We start from the raw sequence: 21,226 nt of genomic DNA, 5'->3' as shown, positions 1-21,226 counted from the left end.
CATAAGTTGACGATGTAGATTTCTATCTCCAGCTCAGATCTCTTTCCCACATGGATATCCCATAGGCATCACAATGTGTTCAAAACTGAGCTTACCTATTTCTCTAAACCTTGTGTCCTTCCTGTATTCCCCAGCCCAGGTCAGTGAATGTGTACATACCTTGAGTCTTGCTTTCCTTCCCGGTTTAATCAGTCATCAAGTGTTATTGATGCTCATGTTTATATTTTGCTCTAATCCATCTTTCTCCATTTTCATTGTTCACTACCCTAATTCAGACCCTGCCCCCAACTGTTATTACTGCCACCTCCTCCAAACCTGTAACAACCATATGAGGTAGGTAGTGGTGGTGTTTTTAACTTGCCTATGGGGAAACATAAAATCAGAAAGGTTAAGTAAGAGTTCAGATTTCTGTTGCCCTAAAGCCCATGCTGTTTTCATTCTGTCATCCTGCCTTGCTGGCATTAGCAGAGATTGATACTGTCTTCTGCTGGAGGAATTTAGCATGCTAAAAGCAAAGCCTTTTATTTTAGATTTTGATACAGTATATTAAAATATATTAAGACAGCAGAGCTGTCGTAGTCCATTTATCAATTATGCGAGAATTAAGATCTTGCCTTCACTGCATTCTACCTTATTTAGCAGGGTTCTAGTTTGAGAATTCACATTTGCAGTTGGCATGTAGAGGCTTTGACAAGAATGTTACATGTACCTAATTATATGAGACTAATATTCTTTGTAGCTAACTGTTGAATTAATTAAGTTCACAGATTTCTTTTTTTAAAAGGAGTAAAGTGATAGCTTTCAGCCAGTGCTGGTGAAAAAATACTGGGAAAGTGAGACAGAGTAAAATATCTTAGAAATTCTCTTTTATGTAGACATTTGTTTCTCCACACTTGCCCTTAAAAAAGAAAGATTCCACCATTGCTTTAAAATTATATTTTATCGTAAGTTGTGCTCAAAAGGAATAACCCCAGTGATCTGAGCTGTACTTTTGAAGACAGCTCTTCAGGATTACCTTGACCTTGTGTGATTGATATCTTGAGTTTAAGATCAAGGTAAAAACTGATGTAAAAAACAACCTTTAGGTAAAGAGTGCATATTGTCTTTGTTAATTAAAGTGGTAGACGGAGAAACTAAAAATTCTAAATTTGGCTTTTAGTAAAATTTTGGTTAATTTTTTCACTTCATTTCTCCATTTGAAGAATGAAGAAAATAGTTCCCAACTCTCTGTCCTGAAAGATTGTTCTTGAGACAAGTATTTATCAAGGCTCAAAAGAACATTGGTTTTAGACACTCTGAAATCCTGTCACTTCATTGTAACTATCTTCTAGCATCTGGGAAGGAGCAAAGAAAGGATTTTTAACACACTTCCCTCAGTGTCATTTGTAATGAGTTGAATGTTTTTATTGACTGTATGCTGTACTTCATTGATTCTAAGAGACTTTTTCCAATTTTATTAATAGAAATTTATGTGTATCTTAAACCAGTGGCATGTCATAGTTCAGTTGGCAACTTCTTTTCTTAGTGGTGTATAAAATATCAGCTTTAAACTCAGTTGTGTCTTAGCTTTGATGAAAAACAGTGTGTATCTCCATTGGTATTGACAATAATAACAAAATACTAACAATAATAAATAATTGTTATTGTGGCCTCCATACCTAAGGATCTTTTCTGGTCGCCTCTATTTTCTTAAACATAACTAGGACTAGAAAGTAAGCAAAAAAGGGTTCTAACACTTAAAATTGTTGTAATAAAGCTCTTGAAGTAAATACCATGCATTTTAACATAAAATATTCCTTTGTCTCTGAGTGCAGGGCTGTATTTTGCACCTATTCTTAATAGGCTTAGTTATCCGATTATAGAGTCCTCAAGGACTTAGAAGTTTAAAAAAATGCACATACATGTTTAAGGACTGTTCTAGGACCTGTTGTACTACCAACTGAGAATGAGGGTGACCATAAACAAAGAGTTAAAAAACATTTTAAAAAACGACACAAACCCGGAACTGGCTATATAGTGTTAGTTTAGTAGGGACAGATAGCCTGATACAGATTAATCAGCCTCATTACAGCTTGGAAGAAACTCTTATCAAAATGCAGTCTGTTTGATTCCACTGGCACTTCCTCTAAGGGACAAAATGTATTTGATTTTGTCATTTTAGAGTAGGAAACATTTGTTATTGATTTAGTTTCCCCTCTTATTGCTTAATGGAGTTCTAGAACATATTTTGCCCTGAGGGTATCAGAATAATAATTTTTGTGATACCTTTCAGACGTCTGAAATAGGATTTGATTATGTAATCCCAGTGGTCTCTAGATCCTGATCTTTCTGGAGTGACATTTTTAGGCCTTAGAGCTAAGGGTTGGGCATAGGTTGTAGGAAGGTGCTAGAGAAGTTAAAGGTAGAGGAGAAATACTTAAAGAGCACATCATAGTACTGGAGAATGTTTCTGGAAGCCCTCAGTGGCCAGTTGTGTACCAGATATCCAACTGTATTGTTATTATTTATTTTTTTAAGATTTTACTTGTTTAATTTCTGTACCCAGTGTGGGGCTGGAACTCACAACCCTTAGATCAAGAGTCACATCTTCCACCAACTGAGCTGGCCAGTCACCCCCAACTGCATTATTTTTGTTTGAAATAAACTCAAGCCATATATCTCCACAAATTCTTAGTATTATAGGAGCCTTTCAGGACATTCCTCTAAGACGTGTGAATTCTGAGCGTGACTCTGCTGGCTGTAAACACCTTTAGCCTCAGAATGGATGTTAAGTTCTGTGTGTTGGCAGTTTTCCAGCATTTACTAATTAGGTTATGCCTACTTAAATACTCCTGGCAGTTTCCCTTGACCACTGCATTCTTCACACTCTGCCCTAACCTGTTTTGTATGCAGTCTGCCTTTGGGCTCCGCTTTGACATTTATAGCTTTTCTTTCAAAAGAAGTTTTTAATGAAGTATTGATTTGTATATTCTTTAGTTAATAGTTGTTGATTATAAAAGCAATTCACTGTAGAAAATATAAAGAGAAAAATTTGCTTTTCATCCTGCCACCAGTGAACAAATGTTAATATTTTAGTGTATTCTGGTCTAGTCTTTTTTTTTCTGGGTTTAGGTGTTGTGTGTAGGGGTGGGAGAGAGAAAAATAAGTGTGAATGTTATTTTTTAAAATGAGAAGCTTCTTATATTTGCTACTGGGCACAGAGAGTAATTTTTAACAGGAGCTTTTTTTTTTTCCAGTACAATTTTAGAATCACAGAAAAGTTGGAAAGATAGTACAGAAATTCCCACATGCCCTTTACCTGGCCTTCCCTAATGTTAATCTTATGTAACTAAGAAATTAACACTGGCACAATGCTATGAACTACAGACTTTATTTGGACTACCCTACTTTATCCACTCATGTCCTTTTTTCTGTTCCAGAATCCAATCCAGGGTACCATATTGCATTTTAAAAGAACAGGTTTTTTCCTTTTTTTTTTTTTTCTTTTTTTCCGATTAACTTTATACCATGAACTTTTTTTTTTTTTTTTTTGTCATTAGGTGTTCTTTAAACAATGCTTATTAATGACCCCATAGAAGCTCATCAGATGCGTAGGTGTACTCTAATGTAAATGGTTAACTTTGTGTGTTGGGTGGCTTCTTGTGAAGTTGAAGAGTTGTAGAAAACACACACAAACCAGCCATTTTTTTTAAGTGGTGTACTTGAATCAGGTGATTTTAATGCTAGATTATAACAATAATTTTGAATGCATTACCCTAAAATAAGAAAATAATCAGGTTTATTTTCCTTTGAGAACATGTTTAAGAGCATCTTAGGTTGAATTAAATGCAGACACTGATGAGCTATTCATGAAGCAGTTCGTTTGAGGGTTATTTAGAGTTGCTTGGCATTTGCCTGACCTTACTTTAGGCAGATTGTGTACATTTTATATACATAAATCAATATTTAGCTTTTTTACTAGCATGGTACCCACCTGTGTTTAGAAATACAGATTTATGATATATTCTACCTATACATTTAAATATTCAGTTTTGAAAATTACCACTTTATTTCCTTTTCTGATGTCCTTCATTAATGTTTATTTAGTTCTAGGTTAAGTATATAAAAGACAAAGTGAAGATACCTAGAGATTTTCTTGCATGGCTTGTATTATTTTGTAGATGTTTACAGCTTGATTGATATTGAATAAGTTTCATATGTAACATGAAGTTTGAAGTGGGTGCCTGGGTGGCTCAGTGGGTTAAGCCTCTGCCTTTGGCTCAGGTCATGATCTCAGGGTCCTGGGATCCAGCCCCGCATCAGGCTCTCTGCTCAGCAGGGAGCCTGCTTCCCCCTTTCTCTCTCCCTGCCTCTCTGCCTACTTGTGATCTCTCTCTCTGTCAAATAAATGAATACAATCTTTAAAAAAAAGAATGAAGTTTGAAGTTAGAGTGGCTTGCATTTAGTGTTTTGTTGTTTACAGAATTAAGCCAGATGCTTTTTAAGAACTATTTGGTGTACCCTACTAATAAGCAAAATACTGTAAAATTCATACTTAGGTTTTACCTCTTACTGTTGCTCTGTTCAGTGAAACCTCATAGGTTGCATAGGTAGAGTTCAGTCTGGGATAGTGGACTACTTACTCTCTATTAGGAAATATATAAACTAGAGGTTTATTATGAGGGTAAGTAATCATTTGTTAATTTGGCACAGTTGTATGAATTAATATGTGGAAATGACTGAGTTGAAGAATATGAACATGGAATTCTGATACACAGTACTTAGAGAAAATTGAATGCACTATGTCTGTAAGATGAAATATATTTATTCCAATTTTCAGAGTTAGTGATAAATATTTTCTGGAGAATGCCTCATACTTTCTTATTGCTATCTTAAAATTACATGTCGTCTTTCTGTAGTGGATTTTTAGTGGAGAGAGCTCTGTGACCTGTTACATAGAATGTTATCACTTTGATGTTACTGGAGGATGGTATTTGATTTCCTTGTACATATTTTTATGTGACAGCATAAAGTACTAAACTGAGAGTTTCTCTGAGAGTTCCCAAGGTTGATGATAATTTTTCCTACGATTGAAGGTGCTTAGATTGTTGCCATTGGTACTGATTACATTGTTGAGTTAGCTAAGGCAGAGTGACTCATCTGTTGGGTTTGCACATCTCTAGTTGTGTTTTTCTATCTTAGGTCAGAGATTATGGACAGACTTCATTGTATAAATTTCTTTTTTTTTTTTTTAAGGTTTTATTTATTCATTTGAAAGAGAGTAACACAGGGAGAGAGGAAACACAGCAGGGGGAGTGGGAGGGGGAGAAGCAGGCTTCCTGCTGAGCAGGGAGCCCGATGTAGAGCTTGATCCCAGGACCCTGGGATCGTGACCTGAGCCGAAGGCAGATGATTAACAACTGAGCCACCCAGGCGCCCCCATTGTATAAATTTCATCACCAGTGTTTCTGGGTATAAGTATATTCCAAGGTTATAGATGACTCCAGGATTGAATAATGACCAGTATAATTAAAGGCAAAGTGGTGTTTTATATCATCTTCCTTTTTAATTTCTCTTGTTTTATTTTTATCAAGCCATTTTAGTATCATTTTCTGAGTATTTGCTAAGTATACACATAAAATTGTTGATAGGTAGATAAATGGTAAAGGTATAGCTATCGATTCTTTTTCATTCTTAAAAGTTAAAGTGTATGATTGAAAATGACTTTTTCCGGGGCACCTGGGTGGCTTAGTGGGTTAAGCCTCTGCCTTCGGTTCTGGTCATGATCTCAGGGTCCTGGGATCGAGCCCTGCATCAGGCTCTCTGCTCAGCGGAGAGCCTGCTTCCCCCGCTCTCTCTACCTACCTCTCTGCCTACTTGTGATCTCTGTCAAATAAATAATTTTTTTTTAAATGGAAAATTATTTTTTAAAAAGGACTTTTTCCAATTCAGTGTGAAATATGAGATTAAAGTGGGTAACTTTTTAGGTCTCAAAGGAGTATCTATAGGCAAGTCTAGGTGCTGTTGGGAGAATGCTTATGTTTATTGATGGATATTGTGATTGATAGGTTAGACTTCGGGTGTCATAGACAGTAAAACATCATGAACTGTATTCTTTGGAATTAGAAATTCTCCTTGTACGGACTCTAGATTTTCTGCTTATATAGGACAGTATTTTGGTAAGATATTAGTGGCATCTTTAAGATTATAAGTGAGAACGTGAACTGTGGAAGTGCAAACTGACCCTTCATGAAATGGCATGAGCCTATCTTTCTACATATCTCTTAATATTTTCCCATGCATACCCTACATCCCAGCTGTAAAGAATTATTTGCTGCGTCTCGAGCAGGCCATGTCCTTTTATGCTTCCATGCTTTTGCCTGCATTCTTCTTGATCTGGATTGCCCTTGCCTTAGCAAACTCCCTTCAGTCTTTTAGGACTTGACTTAGAGGTTACCTTTCTCAGGAGGCCTCCTGTCACTTGTCTTTGCTTCTGCTGTGAGATGTTTTGATGGCACTTGTGTATGGGTTTGTAACTCAATCACGTTTTCATTTTCTTGTCTGCCTCTTTCACCAAATAATAAGCTCCTTGAAATCAGGGAATATGTCTGTATCTTATTTCTATCATTTAACTCAGTGTCTGGCAAAGAGAATTGGTGCTCAGGAAATAACTTGTTGAATGTTTCAGTATGAAGATGGAAAAAATGAATGAACTCAATTTTTTATTTTTTATTCTCTCCTTAATATTGATAATTGTTTATAAATTATTGTTACTTACTAAGTAATTTTTTGCTAGCTTCAGTCAAACAACTATAATGAAATAAGGAAATGTTACTTGCTTTGTTAATATTTTAGATTTATCCACAGGAAAATGAATTGTTAACAGTTTAAATATACATAGGTATATGCTTAATTTTTCTTGATCATGCTGGTTTTACTTATCTCTTACAGAGAAAACAGAAATGAGAGGAATCTGGTTTAAATTGCAGTACCGGGAATTTAGATTAGACATAAAGAGTTTCCAGAAAATAAAGTACCAGATATTGAATGAAGTGTGTAAGTAATGTAATCAATTTTTTGAAGAATTTAAGAAGGAGGGTGGTGTGGTTAGATGGCTATGAATTGCAAAGTAGATCACCAACATAGACCCTAGTAAAATAAAAAACCTTTATAAAGGGAGAAAAATCTCCGTGTATGGACTTAAGAATATGCAGATACAACCATATTCATAGATAGATGCTTAAAAAATAGTTGGGTACTTTGTGTGTGTGTGTGAGTGTGTGTGTGTATGTGTGTGATTGTGGTACTTCAGTTTTCAGCTAACAAGGAAACTATGTTGCAGGTGTCCTTACTTTTCACAGAATGGCTCTGGTTTTGGTGACTAGCAGAAATACACTGAGAAATCTCTCCCCTTAGCTTGTTTTTTGTTTGTTTCTTAACTCTTCATCAGAGTAATATAAAGAATAAAAAGTCCTTAGCAGTGTTAAGAATAATCAGTAAACCAATATGTCCCAATAACTAGTCAGACCATTGACATAAAGAACAAGTTTTTTGAATGTCATTCTCTTGATTGTTTTAATGTAATTAAATGTGGCAGTTAGCTGTGCCCCAATTTTAGAGTTATATTGCTATGCTTCTAACTATAGATATTCTGTCCTGGCTCCATTTGAACAGAACTACTGTAGTATAAGCCAAATTCACCCTCAGTGCTAGTGAACTGCAAGAGCAAATATACCTTCCTAAGCACCAAATTTATAATCACACTCATGAATAGAGTTCAGTGTTCTCTTTGCTTGTCATTCTGCAAGAATCATATTGGAATAATTTAAGACAGCTTTACTAAATTTATTAATGTAACTCTTGTTATGAGGATAGTGCTTAAGTTTTAGGCTTCTATGCTTATAGTGGAAAAGGCTCCTTTGTAATACAAGAGACAGGATTTTACCTGTAGCAGTGATACAATAATTCCTTGTCTTTTTAAACACTATATATTTTTCTTAGTGTTTTGATAGCTACAATTTGGTTTTCACAATAACTCTGTGAAATAGATATTCTAATCTTATAAATGAGGAAATTTAGGCACAGAATGGTTGACCGACTGCCATCTGAAACATCGTTTTAAAATAATTATTGTTATTATTTCAGTGGCTAGCATTTACTAATTGCTTACTGTATACTAGGCACTGGTTTAAGCTTTTTATAAATAGTAATTAATAAGAGCTTAGGCTTTAGAGTCAGATTTGGATTTAATTTGGCTCTCCTTATCAGCTATTGACCTTGGAAAAGCTATTTAACTTCTTCAAGTCTTGGTTTCTTCATTTGGAACATAGAAATAATGATAGTACCTACTTCATAGAGTGGTTGTATAGATTGAGATAATCCAAGTGAATCTATGTCTAGTGTACAATGAAGACTTTAAAATCAGTTTGCTATAGAAAAATAAGGTGTTAATAGATAATACTTAGTATAATTTTTAGCTTCTTGATAATTTTCCTGACAAAATCATTGTATTCTTCTTGAGTATGGAGTCATAGTTGATCTGATATACCTATTTTACAAAGTAACTTCCATGTTACAACAAGATTATAGCTCCATATAGTGTCTATAGCTACCTCCTCTTCTCACTACCTCCAAATCACCTTTTGGTTCTAAGTCTTTTGCTAGTGAGAAGAAACCAAAGACAGTTAACAAGTCATGGATAGTCTCTAAAGCATTCATGTTTCAGAGTCAAATGCAGGACACCTGTTTAGGTTATGTTCATTCCAGGAGTGCTGTGGTATATCAGTTATTAGGAACTCAGAATGTGTTTTAGTATAGAAAGAAGCCCATAGGGGCTCCTGGGCGGCTCGTTAAGCTTCTGCCTTCCGCTCACATCATGATCCCAGGGTCCTGGGATCGAGCCCCACATTGGGCTCCCTGCTCAGTGGGAAGCCTGCTTCTCCCTCTACCACTCCCTCTGTTTGTGTTCCCTCTCTCACTGTGTCTTCTATCAAATAAATAAAATCTTAAAAAAAAAGCCCATAAAGTCTTTTAATCCCTGACACAAGACTGACATGCTGAATATTTGCATTGATAAACAGTAAAAGCAAGTAAAAACTTCACAGTACTTTGGCAGTGCTAATAATCAAGGAAATAAAATGGTAAAACTGAATATATATTGATACTCAAAAAGTATGGTGGAATAGGAAGCATTAGTAATCTAGCTCCCTACCTAGGCAACAGTTGCACTGGCAGAATCTTTTATAGCTGCTTTGGTACTTCCAAGTTATTGAAGTTATTGGAGACTTGCATGTACCAGCAGGCTTGGCTATAAATTGTGATTAATTTCAATCAGCTTCAGTTCTTAGCACAGCTACCCATCTTTTCCTCCCAGCCCTGTGCAGCTTACACACAGCTTGTGAGAGCCAAGATAGGCAAAAAAGATCATCTTTTCCAAATGTCAGAGATCTGTACTTGGGTCACTGATTGCTGCTTCTGATCACAGAAGTACACACAAAAGAAGTGGGCAACCACTCCGGAGAACAGTATGGAAGTTCCTCAAAAAGTTGAAAATAGAGCTACCTTATGATCCAGCAATCACACTACTGGGTATTTACCCTAAAGGTACAGATGTAGTGATCCGAAGGGGCACATGCACTTGAATGTTTGTAGCAGCAATGTCCACAATAGCCAAACTATGGAAAGAGCCTAGATGTTCATCAAAACACGATGGACCACATCTTCTTTACCTGCATAGTATTCCATTGTGTGTGTGTATACAGCAAAATAAGTCAGTCAGAGAAAGACACTTATCAAATGATCTCTCTAATATGAGGAATTTGAGAGGCAGATTGGTGGGGAGTAGGGAAGAAAAAAATGAAACAAGATGTGATCAGGAAGGAGACAAACCATAAGGGACTTTTAATCTCGAGAAACAAACTGAGGGCTGCTGGTAGGTGGGGAGATAGGGATAGGGTGGCTGGGTTATGGACATTGGGGAAGGTATGTGCTATGGTGAGTGCTGTGAAATGTGTAAGCCTGATGATTCACAGACCTGTACCCCTGGAGCAAATACATTATATGTTAATTAAAAAAAAAAAGTGGGCAACCAACTTTGTTGTTGCAACCCCCATTGTTGCAAGCCCCTCCCCTCCAGCTAAAGTGACTTCTAGGATTTTAAGGACTAGCACTGTCTTTTGCCCCATTCATTTTCCTCTTTTTTCCCTTTGGGAAACAGACATTAAAGACTACAATATTCAAAAACAACTGCATGTATAGGGAAAATTTGAAGGTGACCTCACATGTCCAGAAAAAGGCCCAGAAAAGATCTGAGAAGACAGGACCTTAAGTGCACATGTCAGACTGACTCTTGGCAGAGAGCCAGCCTACAACAAATTTGAAAAAAAGAAAAAAATAAGAACAATCACAAGAAACAGCAAAAGGGAGGAGAAGGAGAGAATCTGGTTTCCAGAACTACCTATTTTTAGATTAAAATGTCTAGTTTTCAGCAAGAAAATCACAAGGCATACAAAGAAATAAGAAAGGAGGGGCCATTTAAAGGAAAAAAATAAATCAGTAATTGCCCCTGAAAAAGTCCTGATGATAGTAATATTACAGAAAGATGAAAACCAGCGGTCTTAAAGATGCTCAGAGAATTAAAGGAAAATGTGGAAAACAAAAATACCAATAAAGAGAAAACAAAAAGAAATCAAATAGAAATTCTGGAGCTGAAAAGTGTAATAACTAAAATGAAAAATTCAGTAGATTCAAAGGCATGTATGAGTAGGCAGAGCAAAGAGTCAGCAGACATGAAGATGGGCCAATGGAAATCATCAAGTCTGAAGAATGGAAAGAAAACAGATTGAAGAAAAACGAAGAGAGCCTGAGAGACCTGTGGGACACAGTCAAGTGGAGCAACATACATATTACGGAAGTGCTAGAAAGAGATGAGAGAACCGGGAGGAGAGACTATTTAAAGAAATAAGGGCTGAAAACTTCCCAAATTTTATGAAAGACACATATAAATATCCAAGGAGCTCTTTGCACTCTAAATAAGATTAAGTCAAAGAAACACACACCAAGATGCATGACAGTAAACTTCCTAAAGCCAAAGACAAGGACTCTTTTCTTTTTAAGATTTTATTTATTTGAGAGAGAGAGACAGAGACAGAGCACGATTGGGGGGTAGGGGCAGAGCAAGAGGGAGAAGGAGGCTCCCCGCTCAGTGGGGAGTCCAATGTGGTGCTTGATCCCAGGACTCTGAGATCATGACCCAAGCTGAAGGCAGATGCTTAACTGAGCCACCCCGGTGCACCCCAAAGACAAGGAATCTTGAAAACAGCAGGAGAGAAGCAAATCATCACCTATAAGGGATCGTCAATAAGATTATTAGTGAATTGCTCATTAGAAACTTGGGAGGCCAGGTGGCAGTGGGCTTACATATTCATAGTGCTTTAAAAAAACAAACAAACAAAAACAACTGTCAACCAAGAATTCTGTATCTGGCAAAACTGTCCTTCAGAAGTGATGGGGTAATTAAGACATTCCCAGAAAAGCAAAAGCTGAGGAAGTTCATTACCACTAGACCTGCCCTGTAAGAATATGTGCAAGGGAGTCCTGCAAGATGAAACAAAAGGAGAGTAGGCAGTAACTTGAACCATATGGAAAAATGAAGATCTCACTAAAGATAAATACAGGGGAGTTATAAAAGCTAGTACTATTGTAACAAAGATTTGTAACTGCACTTTTTGTTTTCAATATGATTAGGAAATTAATACATTTTAAAGGGGAAAAAAAGCTAGTATTATAATTTTGGCTTGTAATTCTTTTGTTTTCTATATAAGAGACTAATACAGAGGTGCCTACATGGTTCAGTTAAGTGTCTGCCTTTGGTTCAGGTCATGATTCCAGGGTCCTGGGATCAAGTCCCACATTGAGCTCCCTGCTCAGCTGGGAGTCTGCTTCTCCCTCTCCCTCTGCCTGCTGCCTCCCTCCCCACCACTGTGCTTTTTCTCTCTTTCTTCTCTCAAATAAATAAATAAAATCTTAAAAAAGAGAGAGAGACTAACACATTTAGAAGAATGATTAGTTTATCAATTTGGACTCACAGTATATAAGGTAGGTTTGGGTCATCAGTAACTGAAAGGAGTGAAGATGGAGCTATGAAGGAGTAGAGGTTATTGATGTTAAGCTGGGATAAATTCACATTGGACTGTTATAACTTTAGGATTAGAAATCTAATCCCCATGGTAACTGCAAAGAAAAGAGCTATAGAACATACACAAAAAAGAAAATCAGAAAGGAACTTAAACATTTCACTATAAAACAACCAGGTACACACAAAAGAAGACAGTAGTATAGGAAATGAGGGACAAAAAGCTTAAGGCATATAGTAAACAAAGAGCAAAATGACAGAAGTCACTCCTTATTGGTAATTAATTGCAAATGCACTAAGCTCTCCAGTTAAAACACAGATTGGCAGAATGGATAAAAACACATGATCTTATGATATGCTATCTACACAAGACTCACTTGAGATCCAAAGACAAATAGATTGAAAGTAAAATGGAAGAGTATATTACATGCAAATAATAACCAAAAGAGGGTACGAGTGGCTATACTAATATCAGATGAGGTAGACTTCAGATTTAAAAAGGTTATAGGTGGAACAGATGGGTGGCTCAGTCAGTTGAGCATCTCCCTTTGGCTCAGGTCGTGATCCTAAGATCCTGGGGTTGAGCCCCATGTCGGGCTCCCTGCTCAGCAGGGAGCCTGCTACTTCCTCTGCCTGCTGCTCCCCCTACATGTGCTCTGTCTGTGTCAAATAATAAAATCTTTAAAAAATAATAAAATCAAAAGGTTATAAAAGACAAGATATTATATATTAATAAAATATTCAACAGAGCAAGAAGGTATAAGAGTTATAAACACTTACATACCTAATGAAAGACCATCAAAATACACAAAGTAAAAACTGACAGAACCGAAGGCAGAAATAGAGTTTCACAGTAGTAGTTGGAGGCTTCAGTACCCTACTCAAAATAATAGATAGAATATAAGTTAAGGATATAGAGGGCATAACCAACTAGAGCTAGCACACATACAAAACACTGTACCCACCAATAATAGCATCCACATTTTTCTCAAGTGCGCATGGGCCATTTTCCAGGATAGATGATATGTTAGGCCACAAAGTGAGTCTTAATAGATTTTATTTTATTTTTTATTTTTATTTTTTAAATACATGAAACTAATAGAGATCATGCAAAGTATCTTCTCTAACCACAAAGGATGAAGTTAGAAATCAACAATAGGGGTGCCTGGGTGGCTCAGTTGGTTAAGTGTCTGCCTTTGGCTCAGGTCATGATCCTAGAGTTCCAGGATTGAGTCCCACATCAGGCTCTCTGCTCCATGGGGTGTCTGCTTCTCCTTCTGATCCTCCCCCCTGCTTTTTAAAGATTTTATCTTTTTTGTTTTGTTTTGTTTTGTTTTAAGATTTTATTTATTTATTTGTGGACAGAGATCACAAGTAGGCAGAGAGGCAGGCAGGGTATGGGTGGGAAGCAGGCTCCCTGATGAGCAGAGAGACAGATGTGGGGCTCGATCCCAGGACCCTGAGATCATGACCTGAGCCAAAGGCAGAGGCTTAGCACACTGAGCCACCCAGGTACCCCTCTGATGCTTTCTTTCTCACTCTTTGTCTCTCAAATAAATAGATAAAAGTTTAAAAAATTAGAGATAAATGAAAGTAAAACACAATATGCCAAAACTAATTGGACCCAGAGAAAGTAGTACTTGGGGAAATTTGCAACTATAAATGCTTAATACATTAAAAAAAATAAGAAAGACCTCAAGTTAACAAGCTAACTTTATAACTTAAGGAACTAGAAAAAGAAGACAAACTAAAACTAAAACTAGCAGAAGGAAGGAAATAATAAAGTCTAGAGCAGAGATAGATGATATAGAAAATAGAAATAAAAAAGCTGATTCTTTAAAAAGATCAACAAAGTTGGCAAATGTTTAGCTAGATAGACTAATTTAAAAAAAGAGACAAGACTTGAATTACTAAAATAAGAAATGAAAACCTCTCCCCACTTTCATTTCTTATCATTACAGATTCTACCAAAATAAAAAGGATTATAAGAGAGTGCTATGAACAGTTTTTACTAACAAATTAGATAACATTGAGGAAGTGGACAAATTCTTAGAAGCAAAACCTACCATGGCTGAATCACAAAAAAATAGAAAATCTGAATAGACCTGTAACTAGTAAGGAGATTGAATCAGTAATTAAAAATATCCTGACTAGAAAAGGACTGGTTTCAGTGGTGAATTCCACCAAACATTTAAAGAATTAGTATCAGCTCTTCTCAAACTTTAAAAAAAAAAAACTAAAGAAGAGGGAGCACCCCTTAATTCATTCTGTGAGGCCAGCATTACCCTGATGCCAACGCCAGACAAAAACACTATAAGAAAACTATAAACCAATACCCCCCCCTTTTTTAAGGATTTTATTTTTTTAATTAAAAAAAATTTTTTTTAATTTCTTTTCCGTGTTCCAGAACTCATTGTTCATGCACCACACCCAGTGCTCCATGCAATACGTGCCCTCCATAATACCCACCACCAGGCTCACCCAACCCCCCTCCTCCCTCCCCTCCAAAACCCTCAGTTTGTTTCTCAGAGTCCACAGTCTCTCATGATTCATCTCCCCCTCCAGTTTCCCCCAACTCCCTTCTCTCCATCTCTCAATGTCCTCTGTGTTATTCCTTATGCTCCACAAGTAAGCGAAGCCATATGATAATTGACTTTCTCTCTTTGACTTTAAGATTTTATTTTTAAGTAATCTCTATACCCAGTGTAAGGCTCAAACTTACAACCCTGAGATCAAGAGTCACATGCTCCACCAATTGAGCCAGCCAGATGCACGCCCCCCCATATCTCTTACGAACGTTGATGTAAACATTCTCAACAAAATACCAGCAAACCAAATTGAGTCACATATTAAAAAGATTATATACCATGGCAAAGTGGGATTTATTCTTGGAATGCAGGAGTGGTACAACATAGAAAAATCAGTCAATGTAATATACCACATTCATGAAATGAAAGAAACAAACCCCACATGATCATCTCATTTGATGCAGAAAAGGCATTTGACAAAATTCAATAGTTTTTCACCATAGATATATTAAAAAAACAAGGAATAAAAGGAAACTGCCTCAACATAATAAAAGCCACCTATGAAAAACCCACAGTGATCAGACTCAGTAATGAAAGACTGAGAGGTTTTCCTCTAGATTAGAACAAGGCATGGATGCCAACATTCATTACTTTTATTCAACATAGTACCGAAAGTTCTAGCAAGAGTAGTTAGGCAAGAAAGAGGACTAGAAGGCATCCATATTTGGAAAGGAAGAAGTAAAATTATCTGTTTGCAGATGATGTGATCTTATATGTATTGAAAGATTCCACACACAAAAGAAAAAGAATAAAATACTTAGGAATTAAGTTAAGGAATAAAAGACTTGTACAATAAAATCTACAAAACATTGCTGAAAGAAATTAAAGAATACATAGCTAAACACACCCCCATGTTCATGGGTTAGAGGATGTAATATTGTTAAAAATGTCAATGCTATTCAAAGAGATCTGCAGACTCAGTGCAATCCCTACCGAAATTCCAATGGTATTTTTTTTCAAAAATAGAAAAACCCATCCTAAAATTTATATAGAATCTCAAGGGACCCCACATAGCCAAAACATTTTTTAAAAGGAGTAGCAGAACTGGATGACTCACACTTCCAAGTTTCAAACTTACTATAGAGCTACAGTAATAGAAACAGTATGGTACTGGCATAAAGATAGACTTACAAGACCAATGGAATAGAATAGGGAATCCAGAAACAAACTTTCATATTTATGTCAACTAAAGTTTGACAAAAGTGCCAATACCATTCAATGGTGAAAGGACAATCTTTTCAACAGATGGTTCTGGGGAAACTGGATATCCATATGTGAAAGAATGAGCTTGAACCCTCACCTAACACCACATGTAAAAATTAACTCAAAATGGATCAAAGACCTAAATATAATTCATAAAATGGTACAGTTCTTAAAAGAAAACATTAAACAAAAGCTTCTTGACACTGGATTTGGCAGTGCTTTCTTGGGTGTGACACCAGAAGCATAGGAAGCAAAAGCAAATATAGACAATTGGACTTCACGAAAAATAAAAATTTTTGTATATCAAAAAATACTGGGCGCCTGGGTGGCTCAGTTGATTAAGCGACTGCCTTCAGCTCAGGTCATGATCCTGGATTCCCGGGATCGAGTCCCACATCGGGCTCCCAGCTCCATAGGGAGTCTGCTTCTCCCTCTGACCTTCTCCTCACTCATACTCTCTCTCTCACTGTCTCTCTCTCTCAAATAAATAAATAAAATATTTAAAAAAAATACTATTCAGCAGACTAAAATGGCAACCCACAGAATGGGAGAAAATACTTGTGAATCATATATTTGATAAAGGATTAATATCCAGAATATATAGAGAACTTCTAAAAGTCCAAAACTAAAGAACATTCCAACTCAAAAATAGGTCAAGGACTTGAATAGATACATGAAAGAAGATACATGAATGATTAATAAGCACATGGAAAGATGCCCAAGATCATTAATTATTTAGGGAAATGCAAATCAAAACTACATTGAGATACCGCATCACACCCATTATGATGGCTAATACCAACAAACAAAAACAGAAAACATGTTAGTGAGAATGTGGAGAAATTGGAACTCATGTGCACTGCTCATGGGAAAGTAAATGGTGCAGGTGCTGTGGAAAATAGCATGGCAATTGCTCAGAAAAAAAAAGCAGAATCACCAGGTGGTCAGCTATATTACTCCTGGGTCTGTATTCAAGAGAATTGAAAGCATGGTCTCAAAGAGATGCTTGTACATTCATGTTCATAGCTATATCATTATTCACAGTACCCAAAAGGTGGCTAAATGTCCCATCAGTACATGAATGGATAAGCAAAATATGTGTGTGTAAATGGAATATTGTTCAGGCTTTAAGAGGAAAATTTTTTTTTAATTTTTATTTTAAGATTTTATTTATTTATTTGACAGAGTGTGTGAGAGAGGGAACACAAGCAGGGGGAGTGGGAGAGGGAGAAGCAGGCTTCCTGCTGAGCGGGGAGCCTGATGTGGGGCTTGATCCCAGGACCCTGGAATCATGACCTGAGCCGAAGGCAGACGCTTAAGGTCTGAGCCACCCAGGCGCCTCTTAAGAGGAGATTCTAACATCTGTTACCACATGGATGAACTTCAAGGACATTATGCCTAGTGAATGAAGTAAGAGAAGCACAAAAAGATAAATGCTGTTATGATCTCATTTATACGAGGTGCCTAGAGTAGTCAAACTCATAAAAAGAAAAAGTAGAATAGTGGTTGCCAGGATTAGCTGGAAGGGGAAATGAGCTGTTTAATGGGTACAGAGTTTCCATTTTGTAAGAGGAAGTAGTTCTGGACAGTGGTCACACAACACTATTGAATATACTTAATAGGACTGAGCTGTGCACTTAAAAATAGGTAGGGAGGTAAATTTTATGTTGTGTGTCTTTTACTTAAAGAATATTAAGAAAAGAAAAAGTCTAAAGGTGGAACAGAATAAATTTTCAGAGATTTTGTTGGATGCTTTTTAGTATTTTCAAGAGCTGTGTAGGTTGGTACATAGATTCTTTAATATGTTTCACTTCAAGACTTAAGACTTTTCCTTGATTTATGGTTATGGAAGGATCACTCTCCCTTCTTTTAATCATATTTACTATGATTAAACTTACTTCAAGATGGGAGTTGTGAGATGCTTATAAATGGAATGAATAAAAAAGAGGAAGAGAGATCTTCCTGAGTTAATTGGCTGTCTGATATCTCCCAGAAGAGAGAGATGAACAAACAATATATTCAAAAAAGAGAATTGATTTGTTTAGCTAATCAGCTAGATAATTTTACAAGCTGAAGACAAAGCATAATCATATAATTATAGTCATATAAGATAATATATATTAAGCTTCTGGAGAAAAGCAGGGTGTTCTGAGGCAGAGGCCCTGGGTTGCTTCCCCTTCTAACATAGGGTATCGCTGCAGCTTATGGGGGGCCCAAGCAAGCACGTGGCCAGTCTGTTTATTTTGTATGTAGGTTTGAAGTCCAGAGTTGAAAATTTTGTTTGCATGTGGGTTCATGATTTTAAAATGTTCTTTTTGGATACCAGTTGTTTGTTAACTCTAGTCAATATGTAGATTAAAATGAGACTATTAGCAAAACCCCTAATGCCTGATACAGTGTAGTTATTCAGTAAATGTTAGCGCCCGTGCTTGAGTTTGATTTTTTTGTGTCATAAAAAAGGAATAGATTGACCAGAAATTTCCCAAAAGTTTATTGAAATCTCTTGAAACTCTAGATTGTAATTTATTGCTATAAGGCATATCATTATCCTGTGACTGCGTGGCATGCTTGTTCATATCGACTGTGTCCTGTTGCCTGACTCCTGATTTGGTTCTGGAGGGCTCTTCTAGATTAGGTATGGTGGGTGGATTCTAAAATCAGTCTTGGGAGGAGTGATGGTGAAGTTTAAGGAAAGTGACTGGAGGGCGCCTGGGTGGCTCCGTGGGTTGGGCCTCTGACTTCAGCTGCGGTCATGATCTCAGGCTCCTGGGATCGGGCCCGCGTCGGGCTCTCTGCTCTCTCTGCCTGCCTACTGTGACCTCTCTCTCTGTCAAATAAATAAATAAAAAAGAAAAAAAAAGAAAACTGACTGGAGGTGGAGAATTAGTCTACCACTGGGTGAAATTAGCTGGAAAGGTACTTCAGAGGTGGTTTGGTCTGTCCTCTCATTGTATGGCTGAGGAGACTAAGTATAGAGAGAAGTGATTTGTCCAGTGTCGTAGCTATAGTGGAGAAGCCAGAGTCAGCCGCTTCTAAAGGTTCTGATACCCAAACATTCTAGAACTTAGACTATAGCATTTTTACTTGACTGTGTGAATGATAACTTGTACATGTCATTTTCTTTTTAAAAAGAAATCTTATATGAATCAGAATTTTATACTTTGGGGGTTATTGAAATAGATTAATTGAACTAACAGTGCTACCAGAAGTCTCATAAGGAAATCATTGTTTTAAAAAGAAATAAGAAGTTCTTGACTTTTTTCTGTTCCTAGGTTAAGTCAGCAAACAAAGAAAACATGGTATTTTGAAGTATGATTAAACTCCTGATGCTGCAGAAGAGGCTAAGAATATTAATGGCCAGATCTAGGTAAGTTGAGGTTTACCTTTGGGGAAAAAAAAAAAAGAAAAAAATTTAAGTTCCCATTATATTCTTTTAAACAAGAGATTTTAGGTTTTGTTTTGTTATGTTTTCTTGAATGCAGTCAATGTTGCCTCCTGACTTGCTTTCACCTCCAACAAATAAGGACAGATGGCTTTAATTAAACTAAGGCAGTGTTTACCAATTTAAAATAGCCAGGTTGTTGCAGTGTTGATCTTCCCAAACAGTAGCTACCTTTTGTCCTTGAACGTACCCTTGGTTACTTTCCCGTGTTGCTTTCTCGAGAGAGCATAGTTACAAAGTTTTTGCTGAGTTATAAATTTGGTTGGGCAAGATGGTGAGGCCTTATGGTTTCTCATCAAGTGTTCGCAGTATTAGTGTACATTATTAGGTCTTCCACAACTCAGATGTGGTCTCCAAATATGAATCTGGTGGTCATTAATGCAGAATATCTAGTATCTTGCCTTTCCCCTTGCCTCGGAGTTTGTGGTTCAGGAGGAGGACTCAGAGATGCAGGTGAGACTCCGCATTCAAGTCTCTTTGTCTTCCAGCTGTGTCAGGCTCTCACTCCTACTAAGGCTGTTCTTCAGCCTTAGTGAGGCTTCCTCTTCCTTTTTGCCTCCATTTTTTTGCCCATTTCATCCAGGCCTCCTCTTCCTTTACTTCTATCCTGACCAGACCTGGTTGATCTATCACTTCAGGCCCCGATTATTGCCAGTATCCTTTAATTTCCTTGTCCTCTTACCCTCTGACCCCGGGTCACTTGAACAGTGTGCCCTCTGAACTGCTGAGCGCTGCTGTAAAAGCAGCGAATCTTCCTTTCCAGCCTCCGCTGAGCTCTCTGGGCAGCCTGCTTAATCATCCTGCTACCTTTCTCGGGCAGCGCCTCTGAGAGTAATCCTCCCGTCCTCCCCAGGTCCCTCATGCTGCAGGCTTGCCTTCTTTTGCACAAAAAACATTTAGGATGATAGGTATTACCTACTTAGCTTCTCCGCTGTGTTCCACCCATCCTTACTGTCTTCCCTCTCTCCTCAGAGGACAAGGCATTCCTACTTCTAGGGGCAGACTTCTCTTGCAACTCTTCTTCTCCAGTCTCCCCTCCAATCTCCAGTCTTGATCCATCATGTAGCACATCTTTTTCCTTTGTTTTTTTTTTTTTTTTTTTTCTAAAAATTTTAACCTATCTTGATCTATTGATCACAAACCTGCATCAGTCTATGTCATCTGAAAACAAGTAACTCAAACAATGTATTTTTTTTTGAAACCACGTCTGTCTACACCAAAGCACTCTGCCCTTTCCTTTTTGAACCTGTTCTTGAAAGAGCAGTTTCCATTCTCTGGGGGGGCTACTTCCTCCTTATCTTCCATTTGTTCACTTCAGTTTGGTTTCTGCCTCTACCAGAGGGTTCTGAATTGAACCCTCCTTCTCGACACTTTCTTTTTTCAGTGGGTATTATTCTGATTCTTTTTTCTTCCTTTACTTCTCTGTCTCCTCTAGTACTTCCACATTTCCAAGAATTGGAATTGAAATTCCCTAGAATTTGAACTCTACACCCCTCCTTGTACTGTCCTTGGGCAGTGTGTTCTGTTTTATGGCTTCAAATACCACGTGTACATCAATATTTTACCTCCTTCCTCAAATCCACACTCACGTATTTAACTCTCTATTGCATATCTCCATTTGGTTGTTCTCTAGAATCTCCACTTGTCTCAAGCTGAGCTAACCACCATCACTTGCACTTGCAGACCAGCATGGTGTTTTCTGTCTCGGGGAGTGGAACCAGCGCCCATCACCTGCCACTCTGGAAACTGCCTCTTCCTTCCTGTCTGCTTCACCACCTGCTCCATACTGCTCACTGGTCTCCCCAAATATTTTGAAAATTCATCTTCTTTTGTCTTTATTCCCAGTATTGCTGCTCTGGTTTTAGGTCTGTAGCATATTTC

At 37.3% G+C, this 21,226-nt stretch overlaps 1 protein-coding gene across 3 annotated transcripts in view; it reads left to right on the top strand.

Moving 5' to 3' along the window:
* The window catches only part of FRS2 (fibroblast growth factor receptor substrate 2), a 62,871-nt gene that overhangs the window by 30,182 nt on the left and 11,463 nt on the right, over positions 1-21,226 (top strand). For 2 of the 3 annotated variants that reach the window (XM_032854843.1, XM_032854842.1), the window contains 2 exons: positions 6,931-7,035; positions 19,176-19,270. The gene's annotated coding sequence lies outside the window, so the exon portion shown is untranslated. The remainder of the gene's footprint in view (positions 1-6,930; positions 7,036-19,175; positions 19,271-21,226) is intronic. The other variant, XM_032854844.1, reaches the window with a different exon arrangement.

This window comes from Lontra canadensis, unplaced genomic scaffold (genome assembly GCF_010015895.1).
Source record: "Lontra canadensis isolate GAN:19392208 unplaced genomic scaffold, GSC_riverotter_1.0 scaffold9, whole genome shotgun sequence".
Taxonomy (NCBI): domain Eukaryota; kingdom Metazoa; phylum Chordata; class Mammalia; order Carnivora; family Mustelidae; genus Lontra; species Lontra canadensis.
The sequence above is the reverse complement of the archived record's forward strand: the minus strand, read 5'-3'. Positions and strand labels throughout refer to the sequence as shown.